At 44.0% G+C, this 8,674-nt stretch overlaps 1 long non-coding RNA gene across 1 annotated transcript in view; it reads left to right on the top strand.

Moving 5' to 3' along the window:
- Nucleotides 1-519: 519 nt before the first annotated feature.
- LOC115029991 overlaps nucleotides 520-8,674 on the top strand; it is an 18,260-nt gene continuing 10,105 nt past the window's right edge. Inside the window, exon 1 of the long non-coding RNA XR_003835580.1 lies at nucleotides 520-559. This is a non-coding gene — a long non-coding RNA (uncharacterized LOC115029991). The remainder of the gene's footprint in view (nucleotides 560-8,674) is intronic.

Below are 8,674 nucleotides of genomic sequence, written 5' to 3'. Positions count from 1 at the left end.
GCAGTCACCTGTTTTAAGATGTCTTCTGTTAAAAAAAAAAGGGGGGGCGGGTTCTAAAAATATCCCCAGTCCCAATTCATCTCTTTGCATCACAGGGAATCGTTACCCACCCACTTCTCATTCCTAGTCACTACTGATGAAATGAATCATGAACGTGTGGCAATGTAATGAGAAAGAGTAACACATGACAGCCTTGGGAAAATAGAAAATGAAAGAAATATGGACACAATTGGTTTATAAGCCACATTCAAATTCTGCTTAAAAACCTAGACCCACCCCATCCCGAACACCTCCTGAACACTGAGTACCTGTATGCTTGTGATGGTTTGTACATGCTTGGCCAAGGGAGTGGCACTATTTAGAGGTGTGGCCTTGATTGGAGTAGGTGTGTCACTGTGGGCGTGGGCTTAAGACACTACTCCTAGCTGCCTGGAAGTCAGTCTTCCACTAGCAGCCTTCAGATGAAGATGTAAAACTCTCAGCTCCTCCTACGCCATGCCTGCCTGGATGCTGCCTTACTCCTCCTGCCTTGATGATAATGGACTGAACCTCTGAACCTGTAAGCCAGTCCCAAGTAAATGTTGTCCTTGTAAAAGTTACCTAGGTCATGGTGATTCTTCCCATCAGAAAAACCCTAACTAAGACAATGCTCAACATTGAATTTTCTTTATTCTGACATTGGCCAAGTGAGAGTAAACCAGGAGTAGAAGTCACTGAGTATGTAGCTCAGTGGTAGAGCATTCGCCTAGCACGGTAAGGCTCAGGATCAAACCAGTCAACATCAATAAAAGGAGAAGAATGGGAAAGGAAAAGGAGGGGGGGGTTGTGTTTGTTGTTTCGTTTTGTTTTTAAGATTTATTTTACTTTATTTTATTTTAGATGTGCACTTGTTTTAGCTGCATGTATATGTGTGCACCACATGTGTGCTTGGCCTCCTCTCTGTAGAGGTCAGAAGAGGGCATCTGATCCCCTAAAACAGGATTTACGGATGGTTGGGAGCCACCATGGGGGTCCTGAGAACTGAGTCTTTGCAAGAACAAGTGCCCTTAATTGCCAAGACATCTCTGCAGCCCCTCTCTCTCTCTCCTTTGTATGGACTATATTTGTTCTGTGCTGTGTCAGATGTGACAGTTCAGTCATCCTCTCAAAATTATTTGTCCTCAAAGTCATACAAAGGTCAAGAGGAGGGAGTATACTTGGGAAGAGTTGTGGGGGACAGCTTTGGATGAAAATGATCAGAATACATTGCATGAAACTCTGCAAGAATTAATTTTAAAATTTATTTTGGAGGCAAGGCCTTACAACATAGCCCTGGATAGCATGGTCATGATGTAGACCAGACCACACACTCACAGAGATCCTCCTGCCTCTACCTCCCAAGTGCTGGGACTAAAGGAATGCAGCAAAACAAAGCAAAATATCACGGCATGCACGACCATGATTGCCTAATTTTAAAATGCTAGTCCTATCGCTTAGCTGCTCTGAGCCACCAGGCAAGGTCGCACCCTCCTCTCTTAGGGCTTGCATGGATTTCACCTTTAGCACACATGGCTTCCAGGAACTGAAGCAGTTCAGAATGGCAAGATAGGATCATTGCTAAGGTCAGAGCTTTTGTAGCATCACCACATTAAATGACGACATGATCTCCAAGGGCTTTTGTGGGCATACAATTCTATTTCCATCCTGCCCGGATGTTTTAATTGCCTCATGTGTTAGTAAGGTGACCGTGTTCATTTTTCTGACATAATTACGACTGGCCAGTGAATAAATGCAGTGATAAGTTTCAGAAAGAAAGACAGCTGGTAGGACTCACAAAAAAAAAAAAAAAAAAAAAAAAAAATCCCATCCTCCCACCGAAAAGTATTTTGGAAGGTAACCCTTAAGTAATTTACGTAGAGATGGGCAAATTTTTTTGAGATGGGAAATTTACATAGTGAGATTGGACCCTGAGGGAAGATGGGGAGATCTTTAACATAGTATCAATTTCTATCTTCCTAAAGAGGTACTCAAGTTTCTACATGTTGTCATAACAGTTTCATCCTAGACTGAATCGGTCCATCCTTCAGGGATGCTCCTTAAGTCAAAAGGTAAACGACTCAAAATAGCTCCAAGTCCCTGAAAATCTCCAGATTCACTAGGCCCCACCCTGCATTTTATTGTTAACAATAAAATCTGAGAGTCCCACTTCAGAAGCAGTAAAGCTACAGCTGCCTACAAGAGGTTTAGACCAACCCACAGGCCACACAGCGTTCCAGGTTACCACCTTTGTGAGCTGTCGCCCTTGCTGGGGTGGGCTTTGGTGATGCAGCTGTCTTTGAGTCATCTCTTCTCCTGTAAGGAAGCCCTCACCCATATTCCTGTAAGTAACCCCAATGAAGGTCATTAGTTCACTAAGTTAGACCTGGTGGTGTCTGTGGTGAATAGACTTGTGCTGTCTCCCTAGGGGAAATTTTGTCACACAACACTACTGTTGAGCAAGAGGTTCCTAAGCCTTCCCTGTTACAGTCCATTCTTCCCCTATCTTGTTCTAGTTACCCAGAACCCAGCGCCTCCTGTACCATGCTGATTCACAAAACTACAACAGCAATTACAACCACAGTTTGGGCCTTGATTATTGGCACTCTAAATTATTGGCACAGTCACAGGTCAGAGCCTCTGTGTCTGGCCAGTCACAATCTTTTCTATCTCCATGGTACATATTTCACGCTGGAACATGAAACAGTTAACCAAGATGGCTTCCTGTCAGAGGCAAATGTATTTCATATCAATGCCACCTCCGTACATAGGACGTCTCTAACTATAACCAGTCAAATGACTTGTGATTAAAAAAATCCAGTTGGCTTAAAAACTATTCAAACTATTTCATCTTGCAGTGACTGCAAGATGGCCAAAGAAGGTTTCTGGCTGCCAACTGAACAACATAGGTTTAATCAGTAAAAACTCACAGAACCTACATTTGTATTTTCTGCTTATTTTAGTGTTGACTAAAGTTGACTATTTCCAAATTGCCATTTAATTAATTCAACCAACAGGTAATCCAGACAGGATTACCCAGGAGTCATTCAAAACCAAATAAACCAAAAAGATCCTACGTTCACATGAAACTTACATTCCAGTGATTACATGGGATTTTTCTCCTCTAGGTAGGGGGATGGTTCCCCATGTTATCATCATCCCTTTGAACATCTGATAATTTCTGGAGCTGGTTTTGGTTGTCACAGCTAAGAGACAGGGAGCTAGCAGCATCTGCTGGGAACAGGCTAGGGATGCTGCCTCCCCATCTACTAGCACAGAATAAACAGCTCAAAAGACTTCCTTGTGATAGTGTTTGAAGATGGTAGTTACTCCTGAGCAGTGACTGCAAGATGGCCAAAGAAGGTTTCTGGCTGCCAACTGAATAACATAAGTTTAATCAGTAAAAACTCACAGAACCTACATTTGTACTTTCTGCATATTTTAGTGTATAGTCCCCACGTTCTTCGCAAGTCCTCCTAGAAAAAAAAAGTAAGGTCTATGCGCCCCCCTCTTGCAGCTTGGATCTATGACAACTTAACTAACAGGATGCAGCAGACAGTTGCATGGGTTTCCAGAGCCAGGACTTACCAAGTTATCAGTTCTTGAACCAGTAAAATGACTCAGGGAATAAAGGTGCTTGCTGCCAAGCCTGACGACCTGAGTTCAATCCCCAGAACCCACATAGTAGAAGGAGAGAACCAATTCCCGCAAATTATCCTCTGACCTCCACATGCGTGCTAAGGCACACGTGAGTGAACACATACGCGTTCACACGCAGGAAATCAATGTTAAAAGAGAGATGAGCAGTTCCCACTCCTGGTACTGAAGTGGGACACTCACTTTTGGAACCCACCACCATACCTGGTGAACCCCAAACAGTCCTTAGAGAGATCTACATAGAGACCTGTGCCCTGGGTCATGACTGAGCTCCCACACACAGCTCCCAGCACCTTGTAGGTGAAGCCAGTAGGTCTTCAGGGAGTTGGGTAGGCAACAGTCTGCAACTGGGAGCACGCTAAATTTAAAACATTTTTTGTTGTTTCTTTTTCTATTTTTTTTTATTCCTATTTTATTTGGCTGACCTCAAACTTGAATCCTCCTGTCTCTGCCTCTTTCAGCAAATCCTACCAGAATGTGCTCCCACCACCACCATTAAGAACATTTCTTCAAAGGAACACTAGGTGCTGGAGAGATGACTCAGCAGTTAAAAGCACTTGCTGCTCTTCTAGAAGACCCGAGTTCAGTTCCCATAAGCCACACCAAGTGGCTCAAAACTCCCTAAATATACACGAACGTAAAGTTCTGTGTCTCTCTGGGTTAAATCCTCAGACTTTGGGTTGTAGGGAAAGAATACATATTTGTGCAGGTTTGGTTTGGTTTTGTGTTGTTTAAGTTATATCCCTACTCAAGGAACTTTTAGAACTTCCACTTATTTTAATGGATAAATGTTACCCTTCTTCTCCAGACACATAATATAACGTTAGATATAATTTACAAATAATCACAGATTCCTTTAACATATGGCTGCCGTTTAGAATTACTTATCAAATTCCTCTTCCTTAAGAACTCAGCAAAAAGAAGCTGAGGAGATGGCTCACTCTTCCATAAAGCAGAGAGAGAGAGAGAGAGAGAGAGAGAGAGAGAGAGAATATACTAATAAGGAATAAGGTAGAGTGTCAGAGTGATTGTTTTAGGCTGTCTATTCTTGTTATCATCCAAAACCAGGCTTGAATTTTCCTACCAAAGCCCAATTTCTAGCCCCTGATACACCTATAATTCCCCTATACTTCTCTTCAAGTATATCCATTCCCCATACCTATGAGTATTTGGGGCAGCACAAATTGGAACAGTGAGCTATAAAGAGAGAACATGAAGTTGGGAGGAGGCAGAGATAGGGATTAGATCGGGGAGGAATTAGAGGGATGGAAACCACCGGGTCCAAGCCTAGCTTTGTAAAGGCTGAGGCGCGCATATCCACCTCTGGGTGCGTTATCCTCCCTTGTCAGCCTCTCAGACCCTCTTGCTAGAATATGCCTTCAGAATGTCCCTCTCTGTTCAGTTTTACGTTTGTTTTGTTTGTGAGCCGGTCTCCTGTAGCACAGGTTGGTCTCAAACTTGCTGCGTAGCCAGGATTACACAGAACTCCTGCTCTTCTTCATTCACCGTTGGAGAGAGCTGAGGCTACAGATGAATGGCGCTCCCCTCTCACTCACTCTTCTCTCACCCACTTTTCCTGGTGCCTGGGACACTGTGACCTACCCCCAGGTCTAACCTGCGGTGGTGACCTGGACCTGATACCTGGACCAGGCTTTTTTCTCTTTGAACCTTTGTGTCCAAAGTATGCTGATTCTAATCTCCCCAACTAACCAGCTGTGGTAGGAATTCTGGTTTCTAGATTTCTCTTCAGCTTGTGGAATAAGCATTTGTTTGGCTTCTGTGTGCCTTGAAAAAAAAAACCACACCACAAAGAGGATCCAAGTGGGACTGAAATTCATTTTGTCTGTCAGGCTGAATGCCCAGAGTCCCACGTAGTCGACCCAGGCAGTCCCCTTTTTACTGGCTCTAACAAGGTTAAAGTCTTGCCCTGGGCATCACAGAACATCCAGGAGGCCTTATTTATCTGCTCAGTAGGTATTGTCCTGTTCCACCTACCAGAGTGACAGAGTTTTAAAATGCTCTCCCCAGTAGGTGTTAGCGAGGAAGCAGAACAAGCGAGGCAGCTCTCCTGCACTCCTGGGGGAAAGATAACTCCGAAGTGGCTGCTCTGAAAGCAGCTTGGCAGTTTCATAGAAAAGGAACTATCTATCCACCATATGACCCTGTGACTCCACTCCTGCACGTACTGAAGAGGAGAGGAGATGTACGGCCATGAGAAGGTTTGCCTATGAATGTTCATATTAGCTGGAAAGAAGTCACCAATGAAGAAATGGATAAAGAAATAGCCAGATAGTAGTGGTACACGCCCTTAAACCCCCCGAATTCAGGAAGACGAGGTCTCTGAGTTTAAGGCCACTCTGGTCTACATAGAGATCCAAGACAGCTAGAGCTACATAGTGAGACCCTGTCTTGAAAAGCAAAAAAAAAGAAAGAAAGAAAGAAAGAAAAGAAAGAATTTTTTAAAAAAATGATGGTATGCTCATAAAAAGGAGCACTTTTACTTGGCAATACAAAAGAATGAGTGATAGATACACACAAGAGTACAGATGAACCTCAAAAGAATGCGTGAAAAAGGCAGACCCTTCTCCCTAAGCGTCCAGCCTCTTCATACAGCAGATGGAGATTAAAATACAAAGCACAGTGAGAAAGAGCAGAGACTGGATTTGACTAGAGAGGGTGGGAAAGCAAAGGGAGGCTTTCCAGAGGAGCATGGGGACCTTGGGTGACAAGCAGGTTCCTTGATGGTGGCGATAGATTCACAGAGGCCAAGGCGAACGCTACATCTCAAATCTGTGTAACTTCTGGGTCAATTATGCCTCAACGGAACTGAAAAGTACTTCTTAACAGTGTCTCCTCAGCCAATAAATGCACTCAGTATAAGCTTGTATCTGGTTGACAGGCAACTGTCAGGTTTGACCTGGATGGTTTCTACCACCCTAGCATGGCCATTAGCCACCCCCCAGTCTTTCTGTTGCGGCTGGGATTTGTTTGCTCTATTTTGAAACATGTTCTGGCTCTGAAGCTCAGGATGGCCTTGCCTTCCTAATACTCCTTACCTCAGCTTCCTAAATTCTGGCCACACACTTACAAATGCATCACCATAGTCCACTCAGCCATCACTGATCTTTGAAATGGACAAATAGAATAGACGCCTTCTTTTTTCTTGGTATGAGATTAGACGGTATGAAACCTGCTTGAAGAGAAGTCCCCTGTTTCTGACTGAGTCTAGCCAACACCAGCAAATCTTCTACCACCCCACGAGGCCTTCCTCCTACTGAAGTCCTCCCTGCAGAACAAAACCACTTTATTAGTTCTTAGAACTTTAACCGCACTGATGTTTCACTGATTTGTAGGCATTTCTCTTCTGATCAGAACTCACTGAGTTTTGCACAATGTGAGGGGTGACTCTCTTCCACGTCTGTCCCGTGCTTCCGCTGAGCGCCTCTGCTTTACTCAAGAGACCATCCTGATTCTAATCTTGGCGTGTGCATTTCAAATGTGCCCTAGTTCACATAACAACAAGGATTAGGGAATTATTAGGGGATAAAGGTTGCTTTGAAACCAAGTATTGCTGCCGCCCAGCACCAGAACCAATCCTGCTGAACCCGCGGCCTCAGAAGTCCTTGTTCCCTTCCTTTATCCACCTCTCAAGCTGTGTGATTTGTTTCCCTAAGGGAGGCTGTGTTCCATTCTGTTTTGATAGTATCCTGATCCTCCAGATCAACTCATTCACAACGTGGTCTGCTCCTGCAAAGCCACCCAGCTGCGTTATTTCTAAATCACTCAGCCCTGGATTGAGCTAGCACAGCGAACCAGCTCAATTATTGATATTAAAGCACTGTAAGATGGTGTGCTTCCTTGCTTCAGGGAGACAGCAGTTTTTATTAACGAATGAGGTTTCTGTAAGGAACAATTCAATAGCCCCTTAATTCCCAAAAGCTTGAGGCAAATTAACCAGAGGATTTTAAACCCCTTTACCAAGAATTTTTAACAATGGATGGAGGCAGGGTTTAAAAAACAGAACACACACACACATAGAGAGAGAACAAAACAAAACACAGTGAAATTTCTGGTACAGGTGATATTGCTGTCTTTTTAAATTGTCTTAGCACAAATTAAGCTCATGAGAAAGACCTGCAGATTGTTCTGTGGTAGGGGTGGTTTTCTATCAGTATAGGCGATTGAACTCAGGACCTTGCCTATACTAGGCAAGTGCTCTATCTACTACCAAGCTACACTCCTAGTCCAAGGTCAGCAATTAAATGACATTGGTTAGGACTTTAGTATGGACAACCATGACCAAGTAAAAGCAAGGTCAAATCCCAGAGCTGTTCTTAGCTGTATTCAGTGATCCTGAAGGCTCTAAGAAGATTTATGATGAATTTAAATTGTCATGGACCTAAGGGGGGGGGGGGAGCTTGTTACAGACATGGACTCAGTGTGGCAGGCTGCTGCACTTAGAACTCCTCAAAATTGTGCCAAGTGAGGATTTACTTTCTAGGCTATACCCACTTTCTTGGACAAGCTCACCCATTGGCTGAATGATGCCAGGATCTATCAAGGACCTCTTAATATGAAACAACTCCCAAGGGCCCTCCCAGACCTGGAACTCTCTATGGGGTTTGCTGAGGGCTTCCTGTGTTGAGACTATTCCACAGTCCCTGTCCAATCCGGTTTTCCTCCTTCTTCTACAGATATGGAACCCAGGAACACTAACCAATACCCTACAGCCCACTCCCCTGCCGCAGAGTTGTCTTCTCCAAACCTTTAGTGAGTGGTCAGAATCCCGCTCCCCTGAGGATGCTTCCTCGAGCAAATCATTACTGTCTCCTAGATAGCTTCCAGAAACATCCCATAAATCTGCATCGACAGAAACATGCATACATCCTTTTGTCTCCCCTCGTCCCTCCCACACACCTCCCCCCACCGCCCTCCCGTGATCGCCTTCTCTGCCTGGGCATTACTTTTTTTTTTTTTTTTTTTTTTTTTTTTTTTTTTTTTT

Source organism: Mus caroli, chromosome 19, assembly GCF_900094665.2.
Source record: "Mus caroli chromosome 19, CAROLI_EIJ_v1.1, whole genome shotgun sequence".
Classification (NCBI taxonomy): Eukaryota; Metazoa; Chordata; class Mammalia; order Rodentia; family Muridae; genus Mus; species Mus caroli.
Note: the sequence above shows the minus strand (reverse complement) of the source record. Positions and strands in the feature narration are given on the sequence as shown.